The 25,692-nt window shown below is 43.9% G+C and overlaps 1 protein-coding gene across 1 annotated transcript in view; it reads right to left on the bottom strand.

Annotated features, from left to right (window-relative positions):
• LOC120994184 (sarcolipin) overlaps nt 1-25,149 on the bottom strand; it is a 47,561-nt gene extending 22,412 nt beyond the window's left edge. The window contains exon 1 of the mRNA XM_040422624.1: nt 25,009-25,149. The gene's annotated coding sequence lies outside the window, so the exon portion shown is untranslated. The remainder of the gene's footprint in view (nt 1-25,008) is intronic.
• Between the last annotated feature and the right edge of the window lie 543 nt (nt 25,150-25,692).

Raw genomic sequence — 25,692 nt, 5'->3', positions numbered from 1 at the left:
TTTTGCAAAAAAATGACATTTTTCACTTTCAGTTGTAAAATTTTGCAAAAAAAAAACGAGATCCATATATAAATTTTGCTCTAAATTTATTGTTCTACATGTCTTTGATAAAAAAAAAATGTTTGGGTAAAAAAAAATGGTTTGGGTAAAAGTTATAGCGTTTACAAACTATGGTACAAAAATGTGAATTTCCGCTTTTTGAAGCAGCTCTGACTTTCTGAGCACCTGTCATGTTTCCTGAGGTTCTACAATGGCCAGACAGTACAAACACCCCACAAATAACCCCATTTCGGAAAGTACACACCCTAAGGTATTCGCTGATAGGCATAGTGAGTTCATAGAACATTTTATTTTTTGTCACAAGTTAGCGGAAAATGATGATTTTTTTTTTTTTTTTTCTTACAAAGTCTCATATTCCACTAACTTGTGACAAAAAATAAAAAGTTCTATGAACTCACTATGCCCATCAGCGAATACCTTGGGGTCTCTTCTTTCCAAAATGGGGTCACTTGTGGGGTAGTTATACTGCCCTGGCATTCTAGGGGCCCAAATGTGTGGTAAGGAGTTTGAAATCAAATTCTGTAAAAAATGACCTGTGAAATCCGAAAGGTGCTCTTTGGAATATGGGCCCCTTTGCCCACCTAGGCTGCAAAAAAGTGTCACACATCTGGTATCTCCGTACTCAGGAGAAGGTGGGGGAATGTGTTTTGGGGTGTCATTTTATATATACCCATGCTGGGTGAGAGAAATATCTTGGTCAAATGCCAACTTTGTATAAAAAAAATGGGAAAAGTTGTCTTTTGCCAAGATATTTCTCTCACCCAGCATGGGTATATGTAAAATGACACCCCAAAACACATTCCCCACCTTCTCTTGAGTACGGAGATACCAGATGTGTGACACTTTTTTGCAGCCTAGGTGGGCAAAGGGGCCCATATTCCAAAGAGCACCTTTCGGATTCATAGGTCATTTTTTACAGAATTTGATTTCAAACTCCTTACCACACATTTGGGCCCCTAGAATGCCAGGGCAGTATAACTACCCCACAAGTGACCCCATTTTGGAAAGAAGAAACCCCAAGGTATTCCGTGAGGGGCATGGCGAGTTCCTAGAATTTTTTATTTTTTGTCACAAGTTAGTGGAAAATGATGATTTTTTCTTTTTTTTTTTTTTTCATACAAAGTCTCATATTCCACTAACTTGTGACAAAAAATAAAAACTTCCATGAACTCACTATGCCCATCAGCGAATACCTTGGGGTCTCTTCTTTCCAAAATGGGGTCACTTGTGGGGTAGTTATACTGCCCTGGCATTCTAGGGGCCCAAATGTGTGGTAAGGAGTTTGAAATCAAATTCAGTAAAAAATGACCTGTGAAATCCGAAAGGTGCTCTTTGGAATGTGGGCCCCTTTGCCCACCTAGGCTGCAAAAAAGTGTCACACATCTGGTATCTCCGTACTCAGGAGAAGTTGAGAATGTGTTTTGGGGTGTCTTTTTACATATACCCATGCTGGGTGAGATAAATATCTTGGTCAAAATGCCAACTTTGTATAAAAAAATGGGAAAAGTTGTCTTTTGCCAAGATATTTCTCTCACCCAGCATGGGTATATATAAAATGACACCCCAAAACACATTCCCCACCTTCTCCTGAGTACGGAGATACCAGATGTGTGACACTTTTTTGCAGCCTAGGTGGGCAAAGTGGCCCATATTACAAAGAGCACCTTTCGGATTTCACAGGTCATTTTTTACAGAATTTGATTTCAAACTCCTTACCACACATTTGGGCCCCTAGAATGCCAGGGCAGTATAACTACCCCACAAGTGACCCCATTTTGGAAAGAAGAGACCCCAAGGTATTCGCTGATGGGCATAGTGAGTTCATGGAAGTTTTTATTTTTTGTCACAAGTTAGTGGAATATGAGACTTTGTATGGAAAAAAAAAAAAATCATCATTTTCCACTAACTTGTGACTAAAAATTAAAAATTCTAGGAACTTGCCATGCCCCTCACGGAATACCTTGGGGTGTCTTCTTTCCAAAATGGGGTCACTTGTGGGGTAGTTATACTGCCCTGGCATTTTACAGGGGCCCAAATGTGTGGTAAGTAGGTAAAATGACCTGTGAAATCCGAAAGGTGCTCTTTGGAATATGGGCCCCTTTGCCCACCTAGGCTGCAAAAAAGTGTCACACATCTGGTATCTCCGTACTCAGGAGAAGGTGGGGAATGTGTTTTGTGGTTTCATTTTACTTATACCCATGTTGGGTGAGAGAAATATCTTGGCAAAAGACAACTTTTCCCCATTTTTTTATTACAAAGTTGGCATTTGACCAAGATATTTATCTCACCCAGCATGGGTATATGTAAAAAGACACCCCAAAACACATTCCTCAACTTCTCCTGAGTACGGAGATACCAGATGTGTGACACTTTTTTGCAGCCTAGGTGGGCAAAGGGGGCCCAAATTCCTTTTAGGAGGGCATTTTAGACATTTGGATACCAGACTTCTTCTCATGCTTTGGGGCCCCTAAAAATGCCAGGGCAGTATAAATACCCCACATGTGACCCCCATTTTGGAAAGAAGACACCCCAAGGTATTCAATGAGGGGCATGGCGAGTTCATTGAAAAAAAAAAAAATTTTGGCACAAGTTAGCGGAAATTGATTTTTTTGATTTTTTTCTCACAAAGTCTCCCTTTCCGCTAACTTGGGACAAAAATTTCAATCTTTCATGGACTCAATATGCCCCTCAGTGAATACCTTGGGGTGTCTTCTTTCCAAAATGGTGTTATTTGTGGGGTGTTTGTACTGCCCTGGCATTTGAGGGTCTCCACAATCATTACATGTATGCCCAGCATTAGGAGTTTCTGCTATTCTCCTTATATTGAGCATACAGGTAATGAGATTTTTTTTTTCCCGTTCAGCCTCTGGGCTGAAAGAAAAAAATGAACGGCACAGATTTCTTCATTCGCATCGATCAATGTGGATGAAAAAATCTCTGCCAAAAAAAGAAAAAGGAGGGGAAAGGCGTCTGCCAGGACATAGGAGCTCCGCCCAACATCCATACCCACTTCAGCTCGTATGCCCTGGCAAACCAGATTTCTCCATTCACATCAATCGATGTGGATGAATAAATCATTGCCGGGATTTTTTTTTTTATATATACAAAGTGTTTGCCAAAGTATAGAACACCGCCACCTCCTCAGCTCATATGCCTCGGCAAACATATCTTTACTGCAGAGGAGAAATCTCGTCTTGCAGCGCCGCATACACCGACTTGCGGGTAATCTGACAGCAGCGCAATGCTTCTGTCCGAATGCACATCAGTGCTGCAGCTGGTCGATCGGTTGGTCCACCTGGAAGGTAAAAAAAACAAAACAAAAAAGAAAAAACCAGGCCGCAAAGCAATAACTTTATTAACTTTAGAACAGAACATATTAACTTTTTTAAACTTTTAAACTTTTTACTTACCGGTAATTTTTTTTTGTTTTGTTTTTTTTACCTTTATAGAACAAACCTCTCCTTCCCCATGGGACAATGTGCAAAGCGCAAATCGCCCAAAGATGTGGCGAAGTACGTTATGCACTTTATCCCAGGTGAAAGGAGAGGTTTGCAGCAGCTGTGAGAGAAAGGGCCTAATAGCCCTGTGTGCCTGTCCTGGTGAGATGTGATCCCTATGCTAGGTGTACCTGTGTGTGGTACTTCCGGAAACACTCTCCTAAGCATAGGGGCAGGGTGGTCCGGACAGTCAGGACAGAAATAGCGGTGTCACGCCTTATTCCACTCCTGCTACAGACACGACATTTTTTTCGGGGTGGCGGTTGGGTTGAGGTACCAGCAACGACACTGGGAAATGTCGCTCGTGTAGACGGCTAACTACACTGGTGGATGGGGCCACGGAACCTCCTGGGTAAAGGAGGTTCTCGATGATCTCTTCCTGGAATTTGAGGAAAGATCGTGTTCTCCCAACCTTACTGTAGAGAACAAAACTATTGTAGAGCGCCAATTGAATTAAATATACAGACACCTTCTTATACCAGCGTCTGTTCTGCGGGAAACTAATAGGGAGACAACATCTGGACATTGAAGTCCACCCCTCCATGAGCAAATTATAGTCGTGGACTGAGAGGGGCTTTTCAATGACACGGGTTGCCCTTTGAATTTGTATTGTCGTGTCTGCGTGAATGGAGGAGAGCATGTAAACGTCACGCTTGTCTCTCCATTCACCGCGAGCAGTTCTTCGTTACACAAGGCAGCCCTCTCCCCCTTGCAAGACGGGTGGTTACAAGCCTTGGGGGAAGCCCACGCGACTAGATTCGCGCGGTGCCACAGGCGCAAATCCGTTCTAGAAACAAATGCCTAAAGAGGGCCACACTTGTGTAAAAATTGTCCACATAAAGATGGTACCCATGCCGAATAAGGGTGACACCAAGTCCCAGACTGTCTTCCCACTGCTCCCCAGGTAGTCAGGGCAACCGGACCGGCTCCAGGGTCTGATCTTTTCCCTCATAGATCCGAATTTGTGGGTATAGCCTGTGGCCCTTTCACAGAGCTTATACAATTTGACCCATACCGGGCACGCTTGCTTGGGATGTATTGTTTGAAGCCAAGGCGCCCGGTAAAATGTATTAGGGACTCATCTACGCAGATGTTTTGCTCAGGGGTATACAAATCTGCAAATTTCTGGTTGAAATGGTCTATGAGGGGCCGAATTTTGTGGAGCCGGTCAAAGCTGGGTGGCCTCTGGACGGGAGGTGGTGTTGTCGCTAAAGTGCAGGAAACGCAGGATGGCTCAAATCGTGTCCTGGACATAGCAGCAGAGAACATGGGCATGCGTTTTTTATCAGGCCCATGTTGAGGAGAAGGCCCAGAAAAATTTTAAGTTCGGAAACTTGGACTGGTTTCCACGGAAAGGCTGGGCATAAAAGCTTCCCGGGTTTGCGGTTATAAATTGTGTGGCATATTGGTTGGTCTCTGCCACGACTAAGTCCAAGAGCTCCGCAGTCAAGAACAGCTCAAAAAATCCCAGGGCCGTACTGATCTGAGCCGTCTCAACCCGAACTCCAGACTAGGCGGTGAAAGGGGGAACTACTGGTGCGGCTGAAGTTGGTGACTGCCAATCAGGGTTTGCCAGCACCTCAGGGATTCTAGGGCTCTACGGGCCTGTCTGTGCGGTGGCTGCGACGGGGTAACTAGTGCACGTGCCACCGTACCAGCTTCAACTGCCCTTCTGGTGCTCGCTACTTCACCTGGTTGTACGGCAGTGCTGGTACTAGGTCCAGGAAGGGCTGCGCTGCTGGTGTATGCCTCACCACGTGATCCGGCAGCGACAGCCCCACTCTGCTGCTCTTGAAGCGGATCCTGCATAACCTGTGTCTAGCGACACGGGGCCGGGTACGCCTGTGCTGCCAGGGACCTCAACCTCCTCGTCCGAACTTTGGGTCAGAGAGCCACTGCTTTCTACAGGTTCATATTCTGACACCCGCTAGATTCGTCAGATGAGGGTTCCCACTCCTCATCCGACTGGGTCAGAATCCTGTAGGCCTCTTCAGAAGAATACCCCCTGTTTGACATTTGGACTACTAAATTTAGGGTATTCCCTGAGACTACCCAAGAAAAAAAGCAAGCCTGTCTTACAAAGGGGAGGCTAAGCGAAGTACCGGAGGCCGCTGCGGTTGATAAAAAATATCAAAACTGATTTTTTTATCGCCGCAGAGCGTGTAAAGTGAATGTGCAGTGATCAAAAAAAATAATTTTTTGTCACTGCGGTGGGGCGGGCGTGGGTAGAACGCACGTGTGGGCGACCGATCAGGCCTGATCGGGCAAACACTGCGTTATGGGTGGAGGGCGAACTAAAGTGACACTAATACTATTATAGAACTGACCGTGATCAGTTTTTGATCACTTACAGATACTATAAAAGTACAAATGCTGATTAGCGAATACGCTAAACAGCGAATAAAAGTGACTGCGGTGCGGTGTGGTGGGCGCTAACTGACGCTAACTACCTAACCAAGGGGCCTAAACTATCCCTAAAACCTAACAGCCAATACTAGTGAGAAAAAAAGTGTCAGTTTACACTGATCACTTTTTGTCTTTCACTAAGTGATTGACAGGGGGCGATCAAGGGGTTAATTTGTATGATGGGGGTGATGGATGGTGATCAGGGGCTAAGGGCAGTGTTTTTTGGTGAGTACTCACATTGATGTCTGCTTCTCTGCTGGATCCAACCGACGAAAAGGACCAGCAGAGGAGCAGAGAGCCATATAACAGATCATATTTACTAATATGATCTGTTATCTGGCTTGTGATTCGATTTTTTAAAAATCAGCAACCTGCCAGCGACGATCATTGGCGGCAGGTTGCTGATGCAATAGTCCTTTAACTTTTGCCGGCCCGCGATGCGCATGCGCGGGCCGGCTGTGACCGAAATCTCGCGTCTCGCGAGAGACGCGCCGGCGCGTCCAGGAGGAATTAAACAACCACCTCCAGGACGCGTCTGTGCGTACAGCGGTCGCGGAGGTGGTTAAATAAGGTTTCACATGTAAAAAAAATAAAAAAAATGTCCCCAATTAAGTCATTTAAAATAATGTTAAAAATATAATTTTATTTTATAAAATAGACATATTTGGTACTGCCACGTCCGTAACGACCGGCTCTATAAATATATCACATGATCCACCCTGTAAACACCATATAAAATATAAAAAAATTATAAAAAAGCTATTTTTGTCACCTTACATCAACTCCAAGTGATCAAAAAGGCATATGGTACCAATCAAACTGTCACCTCATACCGCAAAAAATGAGCCCCTAGAAAACAAAGTGACAGATGTAGCAGAGCCAAATGTGTTTGCCTGCCAAAACCTGGTGACCAAGATAAAGCTGGAAAATTGTTCTCTGATGCAAGTTTATTCAAGTAAAGCTGTTTTCAACATTGATACAAGTCTGGACTCCATTTCTTTCATAATCCCTTCATCAACTATTCACCTTAGTTTGCACTGGTTCGGACGACTACGCCTGGGGTTCAAGGATATCCAGGTAGGAGCACCGTGACACGTGCACAGACACACCTAAAGGGACACTATAGGCTACCCTTACATCACCACTCAGGCATTCCTACACCTGGGTACCACCAATACCATCTACTTAGGGGGACCAAGTCCCTCATTGTTGAAATGCAACTGGTGTCACAACAAACTTTTAAACACCTATAACATCTTAAAAGGACCCCCTGGCTGACGCAAGTGCCTTCTTGTTCCTACAAACGCTCGTTTTCGATAATATGGCCATCTAAATGTGCTGCCAATCACCCGATGAACGAGCAAAACGCTCGTTCATCGGGTGATCCTGTCGTTCGTGCAGACACACCAATAATCGTTTCTGGGCAGCAGATCGGGCTCTCTAAACAGCGATCTGCTGCCCAGAAACAATGATTCTGTATGGAAATTAAATTGCAATAGAGAAGTCTTGTCCTCATACAGTGAAGGAGATGGCTGCATGTAAAGACCGCTCTCTCCTTCACTGAGTGAGCAGCGACTGTCTGGAAGGAATGCTTCTTTGCCAACAATCGGCTGCTCCATTGGCCCAACTAAACCCTCCTTATGGTTCATGTGGCTGCCATTAAGAAATTATTTAAATGAAACCTGACATCTTTATAATGCAACCCTCCATCCCCGCCCGGTGCAGTACCTTAAAACTGAAATCATCTTGTCTCCAATGCTGTATTTTGTTCTGTCACCCCCTCACAGTATGATGCCCCCTTAGTGCCTCCCCTCACAGTATGATGCCCCTTAGTGACTCCTCACAATATGATGCCCTTATAGTGCCTCATCTCACAATATGATGCCCCTTTTGTGCCTCCTCTCACAATATGATGAACCCACGGTGTCTCCTCTCACCAAATGATGCCCCCTTAGTTCCTCTCCTCACAGTATGGTGCCTTGCTTAATGTCCTCATGCAGTATGATCCTGACCCCCGTAGAATGACGCTTCACATTGCCTCCACTTGAAATACTCACCTTCCCCACCATCGGTTCCCTGCTTCTTCCCCGATGAAGTCATTATGCCTGCACAGTGTGGAGCAGATCTTTACTCTGTGCTGTGTTGCTTGTGGCTCAGTGCAGTAGGCATGATGACATCATCGCATCGTGCCTGCCATCGCTGAATCACCGGCAGCAGAAAACCAGCGAGCTGACGGCAGAGAGGGGAGGCACCAGTGTATTCAACTATATATGTGTCCCGAGGACACCGATACAGTTGGGAGGAGGGGTCCAGACAGCTTGTTACCACGGTCCGGACTTGGACTGCGGTACGCCAGTTGAGTGCCGCTGATATAGTACATTAAAATCTCTTTCTAAATAGCCCTGTACCTCACATGGATCCAGAGATCTCCCCATTCATTGCTCTGCTAGATTTATATCAAGCTGACAGCTCAGGGGGCGTGTCTTTTCTGCTGCAGCACAGGGGGCGTGTCTTAGTTCTCCTTATCACAGCTCAGGAGAAACTGAGCATGTGCGGCCATCTCAGTGAGCAGGTCAAAGAAATAAGAAAAAAACAAACAGCAGGTGGTGCTATACAGATACATTTTACTGAATAGCTCAGTAGCTTTGTTACATTTTTAATTACATGCAATTGCAAAAAAAACATTAGATCCAGGACCTGCTGAAGGCCCTCACTCAGCGTGATGACGTCATCACACTGAACGCAGGTCCTTTTCAATCAAGAGAGGAGAGGCTGCTGCACGTGCAAGTGGGTGAGGTGAGTATTTTTTTAACCCCTAAAAGGCCATATTCTTCTAGTGTACCCATGTTTAACGGCTGTTAGAAGGGTGCACCTGTTAAAAACTGTCCCATTGATTTCAAAGGGGTTCGTCTAGCTGTGAAAACGGCCAAAAATAGGACATGTCCTATTTTTGATGGGTGCTATTCACTGGCTGTTAAAAAAAATGGCCATGTGACAAGCTTCATAGACTTTCATTGGTGCTATGTCGTGTGCATGTAGCCTAATCAGAATGTTATATTATATCCCAGCAATAAGGTGGCCAGACTTCCACCTTCCCGGCTCTGTCCTTTCTTCAACGCAAAACCTGGACAGACGCTTTGGAGTCCTCCTTTTCTATGGAGTTTCGCGCTCAGACAACTGCATTGCCCACTGGGATCAAGAGTGGTGGCATGTTAGCAGGCATCCCAACCTGCAAAAACTCATTTCAGGGAGGTGCACTTCTCATTTCAGGGAGGTTTTCTTTTTTTTTTCTTTCACAAACTTTTATTACATTTTCCAAACATACGCAGTATCTGCACACTTTGCTCTATGGTGTGGAGGACGGGGCTCATTACCCTGCCCCAAATTATCATATTTATGTATATGATTAAAGGGGTTCTGTCACCACCTATAAGCCCTGTGAGCTAAACATCTGCTCATGTCCAGGGCAGCATTCTGATTTCTAAGGTGGCCTTATAAAAGCTATTTGTGGCTTTATTCTGCGGAAAAACAGGTTTTAGGCTACTTTCACACTTGCGGCAGAGAGATCCGGCAAGCAGTTCCGTCGCCGGAACTGCCTGCCGGATCAGGCAAAATGTATGCTAACTGATGGCATTAGTAAGACTGATCAGGATCCTGATCAGTCTTAAAAATGCCTGATCAGTCGAAAAAATGCATTGAAATGCCGGATCCGTCTTTCCGGTGTCATCCGGCAAAAACGGATCCGGCATTTATTTTTTCACCTTTTTTTCAGTCTGCGCATGCGCATACCGGAAGGACGGATCCGGCATTCCGGTATTCTGAATGCCGGATCCGGCACTAATACATTCCTATGGGAAAAAATGCCTGATCCGGCATTCAGGCAAGTCTTCAGTTTTTTTAGCCGGAGATAAAACCGTAGCATGCTACGGTTTTCTCTTTTGCCTGATCAGTCAAAACGACTGAACTGAAGACATCCTGATGCAAACTGAACGGATTACTCTCCATTCAGAATGCATGGGGACATACCTGATCAGTTCTTTTCCGGTATAGAGCCCCTGTGACGGAACTCTATGCCGGAAAAGAACAACGCAAGTGTGAAAGTAGCCTTACTAACCTATCAATCATTGAATTAAGGTGCCCAAGCAGGGGAGGTCTGTGGATGCATGGTGCCCGGCCGCACGCATCGCCGTTCGTGCCCAGCGCCGCCATTTACTCCTCAGTGCCGCCTCTCCCTCCCCCTCCTCCCGCTTTGAGATCCCGCGCACAGGCTAAGCCTAATGCGCCGTTGCGGACTGCTGGCATCGGCTTCTTCTTGCACTGTGCGCACGCGCCGAGAAGGGGACACTGCTACAGGTTGCCGGAAAGGTTTACTGCGAGTAAACTAGAGATGGGAAGTTCGGATCTTTCACATGAATCTTCGGTTCATTCGCTGAGCTGACAAGAAGCAAGTGAACCGAAGCTTAGGTTGCGCAATGCGCATGCGCGGATGACGGAAGCTTCCATTCACTTGCTGACTCGCTGAGTCGGCTCTTGGTCTGAGTCAGGAAGTTTATTCTTTAAAACCCTGTGTGTAATTATCTACCCCACTGTAGGAAAAAAACAAGCATCCAGGGGGGCGTGAATTTAACACCGGGGTAAATAATATAATTAAAATGGAGGGTTAAATTTGTAAATGTATTTAAAAAAAATACATCTCTCTCAATAGTTCTATAGCTACTGAATGAGACAGAAGAAGGGATGCCTTTAACATATAGATCTCCTTGAGAAGCCAATTTGACCCTAAAGGGTTAATTCAACCTGTAATCTAAACTCTGTCCTGTCACTTCTCTTATCTCTCTGCTCTGCTATCAGTAAACCTTTCCGGGATATATTGTTTCACATGTGGGTGTCAGGGAGCCGCTATCTAATAGCGGGAGACTCCCTGAACGTCCGGTAGAGTTGAAATCCCTGTGTTAGGGAGAAAAGTTGTGGCTCAGAATGGTGGCCTGGTGGGGACAGAGTTTAGGCCTGTTGGGGCAGAGTGTTACTGGGGATAGAGTGATGATGGCATACCAAGGCATGGAGACCTGGCCATGGCCAATAGCAAACTCTTGAAGGCAGCAAGGAAATAAGTTAAATATTGCAAATAAGCGCCACGTTTTGTGAGTAAAGCAACAATTTATGTTATAGATTTCTAGTTTCATTTGGCTGATGCTTTTATGTATATTATGGTTTCCATTCTGTGTTGTAGTATTGGCCCCTCCGTCTAGGTTAAGATAAGGGTTAAGCGCGAATATTCTAAAAGCAAATTTTTATCGCGAATATCGGCACTTCAAGAATTCGCGAATATTTAGAATATAGTGCTATATATTCGGAATGACGAATATTCATGTTTTTTTTTTTAACACAGTACACATCAGGTGATCATCCCTCCCTTCTTCTAGCTTGGGGGCCAATGAGAAGGCTTTGTCACAGCTTAGCAACATCCCTAGCAGCCAATAGAAAAGTTGCCTACCCCTTCACTATATAAGAACCTCCCCAGCAGCCATTTTCTAAAGTTTATTGCAGTTCTGAGAGAGAGATAGAGAAGTGACATTGCTGTGCTCTGTGCTTTGTTGTATGACATTAAACAGTTAACTTATACAGGGAGTGCATAATTATTAGGCAAGTTGTATTTTTGAGGATTAATTTTATTATTGAACAACAACCATGTTCTCAATGAACCCAAAAAACTCATTAATATCAAAGCTGAATATTTTTGGAAGTAGTTTTTAGTTTGTTTTTTGTTTTAGCTATTTTAGGGGGATATCTGTGTGTGCAGGTGACTATTACTGTGCATAATTATTAGGCAACTTAACAAAAAACAAATATATACCCATTTCAATTATTTATTTTTACCAGTGAAACCAATATAACATCTCAACATTCACAAATATACATTTCTGACATTCAAAAACAAAACAAAAACAAATCAGTGACCAATATAGCCATCTTTCTTTGCAAGGACACTCAAAAGCCTGCCATCCATGGATTCTGTCAGTGTTTTGATCTGTTCACCATCAACATTGCGTGCAGCAGCAACCACAGCCTCCCAGACACTGTTCAGAGAGGTGTACTGTTTTCCCTCCTTGTAAATCTCACATTTGATGATGGACCACAGGTTCTCAATGGGGTTCAGATCAGGTGAACAAGGAGGCCATGTCATTAGATTTTCTTCTTTTATACCCTTTCTTGCCAGCCACGCTGTGGAGTACTTGGACGCGTGTGATGGAGCATTGTCCTGCATGAAAATCATGTTTTTCTTGAAGGATGCAGACTTCTTCCTGTACCACTGCTTGAAGAAGGTGTCTTCCAGAAACTGGCAGTAGGACTGGGAGTTGAGCTTGACTCCATCCTCAACCCGAAAAGGCCCCACAAGCTCATCTTTGATGATACCAGCGCAAACCAGTACTCCACCTCCACCTTGCTGGCGTCTGAGTCGGACTGGAGCTCTCTGCCCTTTACCAATCCAGCCACGGGCCCATCCATCTGGCCCATCAAGACTCACTCTCATTTCATCAGTCCATAAGACCTTAGAAAAATCAGTCTTGAGATATTTCTTGGCCCAGTCTTGATGTTTCAGCTTGTGTGTCTTGTTCAGTGGTGGTCGTCTTTCAGCCTTTCTTACCTTGGCCATGTCTCTGAGTATTGCACACCTTGTGCTTTTGGGCACTCCAGTGATGTTGCAGCTCTGAAATATGGCCAAACTGGTGGCAAGTGGCATCTTGGCAGCTGCACGCTTGACTTTTCTCAGTTCATGGGCAGTTATTTTGCGCCTTGGTTTTTCCACACGCTTCTTGTGACCCTGTTGACTATTTTGAATGAAACGCTTGATTGTTCGATGATCACGCTTCAGAAGCTTTGCAATTTTAAGAGTGCTGCATCCCTCTGCAAGATATCTCCCCATTTTGACTTTTCTGAGCCTGTCAAGTCCTTCTTTTGACCCATTTTGCCAAAGGAAAGGAAGTTGCCTAATAATTATGCACACCTGATATAGGGTGTTGATGTCATTAGACCACACCCCTTCTCATTACAGAGATGCACATCACCTAATATGCTTAATTGGTAGTAGGCTTTCGAGCCTATACAGCTTGGAGTAAGACAACATGCATAAAGAGGATGATGTGGTCAAAATACTCATTTGCCTAATAATTCTGCACGCAGTGTATATATAATACAGATAGTTAGGGGGAGATAGTCAGTGTAGGTTAGATTGATCTATAGTGTAGCTGATAGGTTCTGCTCTCCATGCATACATGCTACAGACATAGTGCTGGGATGTCACAAGTTGCACGTATTGCGAAAAAATTTGCGCATCATTAATTGCCGAAAATTCGCAAGCGCAAATATATTGGAGCACTGTATCTGCATATAAAGCTATTCTAATGTTCTGCCGTGCCAACCATTTTCTTCAGTCTCAGCTTGAAAAATGTAGCATAAGTGACCCACGCTGGTATTTCGCGTGCATTATGCGAATAATACATTGCCGATTTTCGCAATCAAGAATATAATCTTGAATTCTTGAATATATGATAAATATTCTACAAAGTATTCGCGAAACATCGCAAATTCGAATTTTGCCCCTGCCGCTCATCACTAGTTAAGATATCTGCCTTTTGTGAGTTTGATGTCCTCCTTTTTGGGGTTATGACAGTGCCACCCTACCTAGCGATGTGCCATAACCTTCTACATATTACGGGAATACCCTTTATATCCTGATGTACAAGAAATGCAGCCCCAAAGAATTACCGTATGAGGACAACTTCAGCTCTGCTACACCTGTCTATATTTTTGTGTGTGTATACACGTATTCCTAGAACAAATCATTGGACCACTGCTATAACCACAGGAATTCTTGCTACATCACAATCTCACAATGAACAATGCAAGTTCATATTGGCGGGTGTTCCCTACACAGTCCTAAAACAACATTGGCATGCTAATTGGCATCATACAAGGCAAGTTCAGATGTTTGCCTGTGGTAGGTGAAGACAATTGTCAAGCCATGTGCAGTGACCCAGCGGATCACTGCAAAAGGGTTAAAATCAACTCAGATCACTGCTGAGTTGTGATTTATTGTCTGAGCACAAAACTCTTTTTACTTGCACAAGATAAAGATAAAAAACACCCAGCACAATATTATAAGTAGATATGCGGATGTGCATGGCTACATTTATGGGGGGAAAAATCACTGAAAATAAATGCACTAACACAATATAACATTACATATAGACTAAGCCTCATTCTGATATACTGTATTTCGATCAAAACACATCTGTGCCCGCCTACCAACACCAAGGTGGTCTCAGTCAGGCAGGTCCTACTCTACACCTACCTATGCCATTGGGCATCTACATTTAGGAGAGCAGAACCTGCACACATACACTACTCACAAAAAGTTAGGGATATTTGACTTGTGGGTAAAATTTCAGGATGAACCTAAAATGCACTCCAACCTTTACAGGTGAACTTAATGTGACCTTCTGTAAACTTTTGAATGCCCTTGTCCAACTGTTCAAGGAGCTTAACGGCAAAATTCACAACAGGTGTTTGATCCATGAATCGCCCAATAAATTTCCTGGTACAATTAGAATTGGTATTTAAACAGTCCTCCTCATCATGCTGTTCACATTTTGACATCATAAGGCCAAGGCGACACCTAACATTTGATCAATAGTACCTCACCATTGCGAGGCTTCAAGAAGGATGTTCTCAGATGGAAGTGGCCACTGAGCTTAGAGTGTCATATCCCACACAGATGACTGCTTCATTGCGAACAATGCCTGCGGAACCGGATTATAAATGCCACACAACTCCAGGCACACTTAAAGAGGACCTTTTACTAGTTTAAAAACTAAAAACTAACTATATCAGTGGGCAGAGCGGTGCCCATAGGCTCCGGTGTCTGCAGCTCCCTCTGTTGTACTGGGCGGAGTTTTGTATTAGGGTTGTCCCTTGCTGCAGCGCTGGCCAATCGTAGCGCACAGCTCATAGCCTGGAGTCCCAGCTATGAGCTGTGCGCTACGATTGGCCAGCGCTGCAGCAAGGGACAACCCTAATACAAAAACTCCGCCCCGTACAACAGAGGGAGCTGAACACACCGGAGCCTATACCGGGCGAACAAGCGGCGCCCAGACATACTAGTAAGTGCAGGGGGACCCCTGGGCGCCGCTCTGCCCACTGATATAGTTTTTTTATTTTTTAAACTAGTGAAAGGTCCTCTTTAAGGGAGGGGAGAGGTACCCCAATGTCACATCAGACCATTCAAAACCATTAACATCAGCATGTTCTGCGTGCTAGACGACCTGCAAGGGTACCTGACTACAGTGTCATCGTCTTGCATGGGCCAGGGAGCATCTATGCTGGACGAGGGGCCAGTGGGCCTCAGTGCTGTTCAGTGATGAAAGTCGATTCACGCTGAGCAGAAATGATGGCTGCCAAAGATATTGGAGACGTCAAGGAGATCGCTATGCATCAGCCGCTGTTGTCACCAGACGAGCCTTTGGGTGGTGGTGTTACAGGTGGGCAGGTGTGTCTAGTCCATACAGAACTGCCCTACACTTTGTGAATGATACAGTGATAAGCCCATACTACTTGAATAATATCATTAGTCCAGTCATTGTGCTCTACATGAACAACACAGGCCTAATTTATCTTCATGGATGACAATGCGCCAGCTCATCAAGGTCGCATCATTAGGGAACGGCTGCTGGAAACTGGGGTACCTCAAATGGTGTGGCCTGCACTTTCTCCAGACCTGAATCCCATTGAAAACCTATGGGAGTCACCATGTAGAGGCTCGTAACTCTGTACCCCAGAACTTCAATGACCTGAGGGCCGGCCTTCAAGAAGAGTGGGATGCCATGCCTCAGCAGACAATAAGTCGACTTGTGAACAGCATGAGACGTCGTTGTCAAGCTGTAATTGATGCTCAAGGCCACACAACAACTTTTTAAGACACATTTTTTGTGGGGGTATATCCACCACTGTTGTTGGCTTTTGTTTCAATAAATTGTTTGAGATGTGGAAATTATGCTTCTACTTAAATGCCCTACTTTCATTAAATAATATCACTGGAGCGTGAACATTTTACGTTTTCCATAAATTTTACCTAAAAGCCAAATATTCCTTTTTGTTAGTAGTGTAGTGTGCTTCTCTTGTTACGTTTGGGTGCACCAAGCAATTAATGAGAAAAAGAGCCCACACAGCTATATGTACCACCTAATCAAAGTCACCTGTGGGATAGGTGGGGCAAAAGTACACAAAAATGCTACTCCCAAGATAAAATAGAAGCGCATTCACACTTGAAGGTGCCACTCTAAATGTGCTCCTATTTTATCTTGGGAGTAGCATTTTTGTGCACTTTGCCCTGCCTATCCCACAGGCTACCTTGATTAGGTGGTACATATAGCTGTGTGGGCTCTTCCTCTCATTGGTTGCTTGATGCACACAGAGGTAACTATGAGCACACTATATCTGCAGGGCCTGCTCTCCTGAATTTAGATGCGTTGGCATAGATAGGTTTAGAGTAGGACTTGCCCGAGACCAACTGGTTGCTAGTAGGCAGGCACAGATGTCTTTTAAAGACTCAGATTTTATCATATCAGAATGAGGGCTTAGTCCATATATACTGTTTTGCAACTATTGTGCATTTATTTTCTGGGATATGATTATGTATAGGCAACATAGAGTTAAGAGCCAGCTTTCTAGTGCAGTTGCCTAGATGATTGGATTTTGCCGCCTTAGTGAGTGTCTAGTCATCAGAACGAGAGGCAACATGTGTGTGAGCTCCTGGAAACTAGGCCTAGTCCAAGGAACCTTCATCCTTGAGAATGAAAGCTCCCAGAAAAAGCAACTCAACTTAATACCCACAAGAAAGGTAGAGAACCAACGTTGTGCCTGATACAGACAGTAAGGTACCGTTCATTTATGGCAAAAATACTTTACTGCATGTGGAAGAGGGTACTGTATATTGCTTTGGTGCCGGACACAATTCAAGATGGATTGGCCATTCAGATCTAAAATCTGCACCCCACTGCCTGGATATGCACAAAGAGTTAATGAGAACAGAATTTCACGCCTTTGGATATTTGGAAAGACTGAAAAAGTATTAAGCAAGAGATACTCAGGGAGGATTACCACCATCATTACTGCTGCTTATACACAACTATTGGGAGAAGACTACTTTGTAATATACTTCAGAACTGTGCCTATTGCTGCTATGTGTACTACAACTCCCATCATCTACACAGTAAAGAGAGACTTTATTTATTTTAACCAAGCAACCTGGTCATTGACTTCACCATCATCGCAGGCCTACACCTGTTCTTCCACCTTGCACCCTGATAATCAGCCACCATCAAGATTACCGGTGCAGCCGCATGATCTATTGGGAAATCGCACATGAACAAAAAAAGAAAATAAGGCCATGTGAACGGGCAGGAAGGGGCATGTCAAGCTTGACTTCAAGCCTCAAGGCTTCTGCCCCCTTGACTTCAAACTACTCATTTGCATACAGCATGCAATTTTGCCCCTCGGACAAATTAGCTTAGCACTGAGAACATTTAGGGGGCACTTTGGTGGTGACAGGTTCCCTATAAACATTGTGGTTGTGTCATGTTTTTTCAGTGATTTTTTTGAATTGTATTTAATTTTGGCGCTGACATATCATATAGTGACATATCAAAGGTTTTGATCAGTGGAAGTCTGAGTGCTGAGATCCCCAATTATCGCTAGAAGAAGAAGAAGAGAGAAATGCTCACATTCTGTAACATGTTGTTTCTCCTCCGTCCATCTCGATTCCGTCTCCTGCAGCGAGGACAGACAGTGCTTCTCTAACCTCGTTCAAGCGATCGGTGGGGGTTTCAGCACTGAGACGCCCACCAATCAAAACCTTTGATATGTCTCTATGACATATCAAAAGTTTTTTTTCAAAGTGCAGAGACACTGTAAAGATATGGCACAGGCTTAAAGGGTTATGCAGGCTATGCGTATAGGTGGCCAATCGTCAGGACAGGTCATCAATATCAGATCGGTGGGGATCCGACACCCGGCACCCCCCCCCCGATCAACTGTTTGAAGAGAAGGTGGTGCTCTATTTGAGCGCTGCTTCCTGTTCATTACACTACAGGTCATCTCCTCTGTAGCGGCGGCATAATTAAATACAAGTATCCCCTCATTCAAATGAATAGAGCGAGTACTCGTCATTATACTGCAACGCCAAAACTTCTGAGACAATAGTCATCAATTCGTATGGCCTGCACAACCCCTTTAATTCAATGCACCTGGTGTTGCTTTCTTCTTACTTTTCTATTACAGTCCAACGTCCTATTGCTAGCAAGTAAAAAGCAGCAAGTAAAACTTCACGTTTGAGTTTCATTGCAGCTGCTCCAAAAATACAAAATATGACGGCCTTCCATTATCTAAAGCTGCAACTTTGCACAGTTGTAACTGCACTGTGTGAGTGAGACACAGCACAACATCTGACCCTGGCTATAGACCACAGCGTCCAGAATGCCACGATTTTTAGTAGTAATACGGTGTATTTCTAAATTCACTGCATGTCTCATATGATCAGTGTAAAAAAATAAATAAATACCGTAGTCGAAACCTGATTGTAAAACCTGCAGTCTGGGTATAGCCATATTATGTTCATTCTAGTCTAAGACTTGAAGTAATACCAAATACATGATTCATTTTATGGAAACTCCGAGCTCCTAAATATACAATGTACTACTTGGCTCTAGTGACCAGGTCCAGTTCCCATGAGAAACCTAATCTGTGAGAAGCTCTGACCATAATAATCCAACTGTAAATGTAGAATTGCATTTTATAAATAAAAATACATTACATTATGAAGTTTGCCAAATAAGGGTACGTTTTTTTTTGTAGTTTTGGATGCCCAAACCAGGAGTGAATTCAAAAAAGGGAAGAGGTCCTATCTGTTCTTTACACTCTTCTCCTTTTATGATCCACTCCTGATTTTGGCCTCCAAAACTGCATCAGGAAACCTGACCGTTTGGCAGTACCCTTAGCCCTGAATATAAATTCCCTGGCCAAGGCAGAGTGGTTTGTTGGCGACTGATCATTTGTCTGGTGACTGTTGGCATGTAACCCCTGGGGACAGTCCATTATAACAAAACTGACTTTTAGAATTCAGTAAAAGGAAATCTGTCACCTGGATCATTGCTATTCTTGTAAATATATTGCCTAATAGTACACAGTACCTAATTTCCAGATGTACCTTTCTTTCTGTGACTCTTTTTTTCTATCTTCAGAAAAGCACTTTATTCGGTATGCAAATCAGCTAGTAAGGTGCTCAGAGGGGCATTATTTTCTCTTGAAGAAGCCCAGGCATGCCTCCCGCTAGTGCCCAAGCTCTCCCTCATACAGAACCCAATACGCCTCCTCCTCACTCAGATATGACGCCCCTGCTGCACCGCCCCCCCCCCCCCCCCCCGCTACTATGTCCATAAACCTGCCCATCATCTCCTTGCATCATCTCTAACATATCTTGTGCACATGCAGTGGCGAACATTGCCGGCTCCTGCATTCCTCGTCCCCATCTGAGGGCATCTGCCTCAACTACAAACCAGGCATGCGCTGATCAAGGAGATGGTCGGCAGGGTTATGGTGTGATGTGACTGAGCGGCGGGTGGGCGGACACGGTGCAGCAGGGGCATAATATCTGAGTGAGGTGGAGGCATGCTTGGGTTTTACATCAGGGCTTGGCACTAGATGGAGGCGTGCCTGGGCTCCTTCAGAAGAAAATAACTCCCCTCTGGGCACCTTTTCGCTGATTTGCATACTGAACAAAGCGGCTTTTCTGAAGATAGAAAAAAAGAATCACAGAAAGAAAGTGTCACGCTTCGGTGTGGGAGGGAAACACCACACCGAGCATAGGAGGGAAGGGGAGTACAGGGAATCAGGCCTGAGAACTAGGGAAGGAAAATGGACACCTCCAAGTGAAAACCCTAACCAAAATCCTGACTGACTACCAGTATGAACAGACCCCAAAGGTAGGTGAGGTCATACGCAGGAATACCTAGAGTTACTAATGGCAGAACGATACTACCTGTTCCTCCAAAAGGAAGGACGAACAGGAGTCTCCTTCAGGCCTAATACAAACAATAGAGAAATGCAACACACAGAACCTAAACAAAATACAAAAGGGAAAGGAAAGACTTAACTTCAAAGGAACAATGGAAGCGCCAGGAACTCAGCCAAGATTCAACCACAATCTAACCAAAGGTCCAAACAGAAGCTATAAACCACATTGTGGGAGAAGTAACTATAAATAGAGAAGGTTAAATGACCCCAATAGCCACACCTGGGGAAAGAAGGTGGCAAGCACCAGAAACAACACAGACGTCATTTGATCCAAACGAAAAACATGTCAGATCAAACCACATGTTGCCAGTCTCACCGATCTCTGCCACCTGTCGCGGGAACGTCCGTGACAGAAAGGTGCATCTGGAAATGAGGTACTGTGTACTATTAGGCAATATTTTTACATGCATAGCGATGATCCAGGTGACAGATTTCCTTTACATTACTATCAAAATGTTTTATTACATATTATCAACCTGTGAATATTTTATGTCATTTTTTAACATGTATTCTACTTCCTGCCCCGGCTCTTTAAAGTACTCATTCATTTGGGACTTTTAGCGCCAAACAGCCTGTCTGACTTTCCTCAATCAGACCATTCTCTCCAGCTAGAGAGGGAATGGGGCATCACACATTGCACTGAACAATGCAGTGCACTTCTATAAGCATCTTTATCTAGGCGGCTAGGCCTATCAAGAGAATAGAAGAGCTATACTGTTATCCTAATTCTACAATCTACTATTATACTAGCAGATAGCATCTTTTCCTCACAGCAGCAGTAAACTGACAATGGATTACCTATCTGTATAGGAGTTCTATCTCTCCATACTGAGACTGCTACACATGGACAATATGTTGTACTGCCAAAATGGAAAAAAGTAGAAACATTCTAAAAAATTTATATTAAATACGACTATAAGTTTTTTTTTTCTTTTAAATACCCAATTCTGTCGGAAATGTCCCTTTAATGGGATAACGTAAGACTATAGCAATAACGATAGAGGATATTTCTGTACTTCCTGCTGTTCTCGGTTGTTTCTGAGACCAAGAGCCCTTTCAATGTGGTATGCCCAGAGTGGCGTACTGGGAACTTAAAGTGGCCCTGGAAAAAACTGGCTCCATGTTCTAGGTGGGTCCAAATTGACAGAAGGCAGGACAACACAAGTAGGCGGGGACAATACAAGTAGTGGGGCCTGCTATAACATAGCATTGTTACAAAGGATCCGCAGAAAAAAACGCATGCCATACGGACGTCATCCATTTTTTTTTTGCGGATCTGCAATTTGCAGACCACAAAACATATACGGTCGTGTGAATGTAGCCTTAAATACTGCCCTATCACCATACTGAGGATGGTGATACAGTTGAATGCAGGACGGCTCCTGTGGATGCTGGCCAGGGGCATTAGTACCTGATGCTCCTACATAAATTTCTACAGACAGCATCAGATTATTATATACCTGGGGGGCTTGAGGAGGGCTCAAGTGGACCCCGGGCATCGCCCACCAGGAATTTCCCTGTAGAGTCTATGGCCAGTCCACACCCCTGGGTATGGCCACCTCAGATCGGTTTGCGACACTGTGAGCAGCTTGAGTCCCTGAGCCACAGAGACCACCATTATCTGTCCGATTCCTCTCTCTACCCTATTGTCTGGTAGGGTTGATCATGCTGATTAAAATAATATATATTTCTTTGCTTGTAGCCAGAACAGTTGCACTCCTCCACTATCTGCCACAAACAAAAGACATATATCGTTTTACTCAGCATGATCAACCCTACCAGGAAATATGCCTAGAGGTTCTTTAATTATACAACTGTGAAAGCAAGACAAGTGGCAAAGGATTACTGCGTTTACAAATGTGATTGTGTGGATGAGGACTACAGAGTAAAAATAGCACAAACATACAGCTTCCTATTTCTGTGGAAATGTGGGATCACGGTGAGATCTGTGATTACTGCTGCTGTGAAGCTCATGGGAGTAGTTGTTCAGCATTACTACCCCACATTCTCAAGTCATAATGACGTCCAAGCAGAACAGAGCCACAGATATCATATTAGGGATCTCCATTATGTTCTTATATAACTGTATCAGAATCTTGCTTAGGGCACTTTCACACTAGCGTTTTTCCTTTCCGGCACTGAGTTCCGTCACAGGGGCTCAATACCGGAAAAAAACTGATCAGTTTTATCCTAATGCATTCTGAATAGAGAGCAATCCATTCAGGATGCATCAGTTCAGTCCCTCTTACGTATTTTGGACGGAGAAAATACCGCAGCATGCTGCAGTTTTATCTCACTGGCCACCAATGATATTACAATAGAGGGGGAGGGGGAGGGGAGGCCGCACACTGGCCACCAATGATATTACAATAGAGGGGGGGAGGGGAGACCGCACACTGGCCACCAATGATATTCAAACTGGGGAGGGAGGGGGGTCTGCCCCCTGCTGCCTGGCAGCCCCTGATCTCTTACAGGGCCTATGATTCGCACAATTAACCCTTCAGGTGCCGCACCTGAAGGGGTTAATTGTGCTGATCACAGGCCCCCTGTAAAGAGATCGGTGCTGCCAGGCAGCAGGGGGCAGTCATGTACACAGTTTGCAGTATATTCTAACTAGAAGCGTCCCCATCACGATGGGAACGCCTCTGTGTAGAATATACTGTCGATATGAGTTCACGATGTAACCTCATATCCGACAGTATAGTCTACATAGAGGCGTTCCCATGGTGATGGGGGACGGTCTCAAGTTAAAATATACCATTGGATTGGAGAAAACTCCGATCCGATGGTATATTAACCCTTGACTTTACAATTGAAAGTCAATGGGGAAGGATCCGTTGAAATTGCACCATATTGTGTCAACGTCAAATGGATCCGTCCCCATTGACTTGCATTGTAATTCAGGACGGATCCGTTTGGCTCCGCACGGCCTGGCGGACACCAAAACGACTGTTTTTACATGTCTGTGGATCCTCCAAAAATCAAGGAAGACCCACGGACGAAAAAACGGTCACGGATCACGGACCTACGGACCCCGTTTTTGCGGACCGTAAAAAAAAACGGTCGTGTGCATGAGGCCTAAGCGTTACGGCAAAATTGATCTGGCTTTTCTGTCTGCGCATGCGTAGACCTTTAAAAAAGCAACAAAAAAAGAATACCGGATCCATTTTTCCAGATGACACCCGGAGAGACGGATCTGGTATTTCAATGCATTTGTCTGGATCCGTCTGACAAATGCCATCAGTTTGCGTCCATGTTACCGGATCCGGCAGGCAGTTTCGGCAACGCAAGTGTGAAAGTGCCCTTACATCAAGAGCTCGAGCATTTTAACAGTTGTCCCATAGAAAATCATTTTATTAGTCGCTAAAAGAAGTCGTATTGAAATCAACCTATTTGGAAAATTCTTGCCCTATTATAGTAAAAACCGCACTACCTATGAGAGCGTTCCTCATTGGCTTTTCGGCAGCAGGTGTATTTTCTATTATAAAGCCCCATTTTCCAACGTAAGACAACAAAGGTGTATTTCAACCTCCATTCTCTTATTGGCAGGACACAGAGCTTCATAATGAGGACTAATCTTTTGCAGAGATGCCCACTGAAAGAATTTTCACCGACTCATCCGTCTAGTTATACATGATAGAACAGATTTCAGTGATTTTTTTTCCCCACCAGAGACTTATTTGTCATGAGGGAAATTCTCAAGTCAAAAATTTACGGCGCCGTAAATTGTGCCATACTTGCAAACCTTCCACATGCTTTGATAAATATGGTGCAAATTTTGGCAACCCTGACTCGAGCAAAACTGCCAAGAGATGTTACCAAAGTATAATTTGGATACTTTTCTACGACTTTTAAAAAAGGTTAGAACTCTTAAAAATTTGCAGATTTGGGTGTTCATGTGAACGTGTACATACAAGTATGATACCTCTTTCAGACAACCACCCAAAATTGACGTAATGCATGGTCTTCCAGGGCAGCCAGTGGCCTTCCTTAAAGAAGTTGATATAGGTAGAAGATAAGGGAATTGAGAATCTACCACAGAAATATTTGATGTAGATTCAGTCTTTTCAAAGTGTATGTGAAGCCATCGATGAAAAATGGTAGATATTGGTCTATACATTAAAGGCTATGAACACCCTTGAATGCATTTTTAATTGTTGCAGGGTAGTTATTGCATTGTACAATGCGAGCTGCTCTTTCTCCTTCACGCTCTGACAGCTTGTGCTGTATGCCTTACCTCTGTTCTCCCGAGAGATCATAAACACTCATTAAAGCTAAATTCTTATCAATTTGATGAGGATTCAACTTAAATGAGTGTTCATGAGCTCTCAGATAAGGGCTGCAGAAGAACCGTCAGAGAGCTCTCCTGGACTTCACCGTAAGAGGACAGAGCAGCCTGCAATGTATGTGAAACTGTGAGGCTGCAGAGGACAAACAGTGGAAAATCCATTATAAAGATCTACAGAAACATGATTTTAGTCCAAAATAGTACAATGCACTATAACAAAAATGCATTCAAGGTCCATAACCTATACGCATTGTTGAATATTTCTATGCTATGTGCACTCCCCAATATGCCACCTCACCAAGAATAAATTGGCACAACCGCAACCAACAGCCCAACTGGCAACGCCATCAATCTGCACAAACAACAAACCATCCATGTGCCCCAGTACCTTGATTCCTACAGTACATCAATGTGATCCATCCCTTGAGATGAAATCTCGCTCATAGCTTGTTTGTTCTTGTACAGCATTTCCACATTCTTCCTGGACCAATCTTATTAGACATGTTCAAAAAAGTTTAATCTTTTTGCTGAGTTTGCTATTTCATCGACAGTAACTAAAACCCATGATAAAGTTGACAGCATCTCTGGAGCCTAAAAACTCGCAGAGGAAAAAGAAGACTTGTGTATTACCTGCAGCCCAGCTCCTGGAGATCTATGCTTAGTGTTCCTCCCAGGGATTCTGCTCTCTGTCCTCTGGAATTCGAATCCCTGTGTTAGGACTGAAATAGTAGGAGGGAGGAGTCCTCAGATAATTGGAGCTGACGTCACAATGCTAATATGACTAGGAGAAGGTGTATGGGCACACTGCTGTACTGGAGACCATTCTCATCTCTTTATCATTATGTGGAGCTGAACTTGTCTTCAAATACTATTTTTAAGTTTTAGCTATGCAGCTGTCATTCCTACACTCATCGCTATATTTCATCAGGCCATTTGTTTTGTTAATAAATTAGTATTACCGATGTGCAATACAATACATTTATTTCTACTTTTAAACCCAAACAATCAGACATATGATAAAATTAAAAGGGGCTTTCCAAAGTTTTTTTTTTTGTTTTGGAAATAAAAAAGGCATTGAAGCATAGAAAATATAATTTTTTACTGGGCCAAATCCCCTCTGTTCCGGAAAAGTTATCTAACCTCATACAATTCCTTTTAGGTACTGTAGGTTTTCGATTTGCATCAGCATCCTTTAGAATAATAATTTCTGGAGGTCGCTGTAATTTTGTAATGTATTTATTTGACCTTTATTGCTCCTATGTCCTCTTCTGGGCTGTGGTCACGTGACAATGTCCATGCAGCTCTTTCTTGTTT

This window comes from Bufo bufo, chromosome 3 (genome assembly GCF_905171765.1).
Source record: "Bufo bufo chromosome 3, aBufBuf1.1, whole genome shotgun sequence".
NCBI lineage: Eukaryota > Metazoa > Chordata > Amphibia > Anura > Bufonidae > Bufo > Bufo bufo.
The sequence above is the reverse complement of the archived record's forward strand: the minus strand, read 5'-3'. Positions and strand labels throughout refer to the sequence as shown.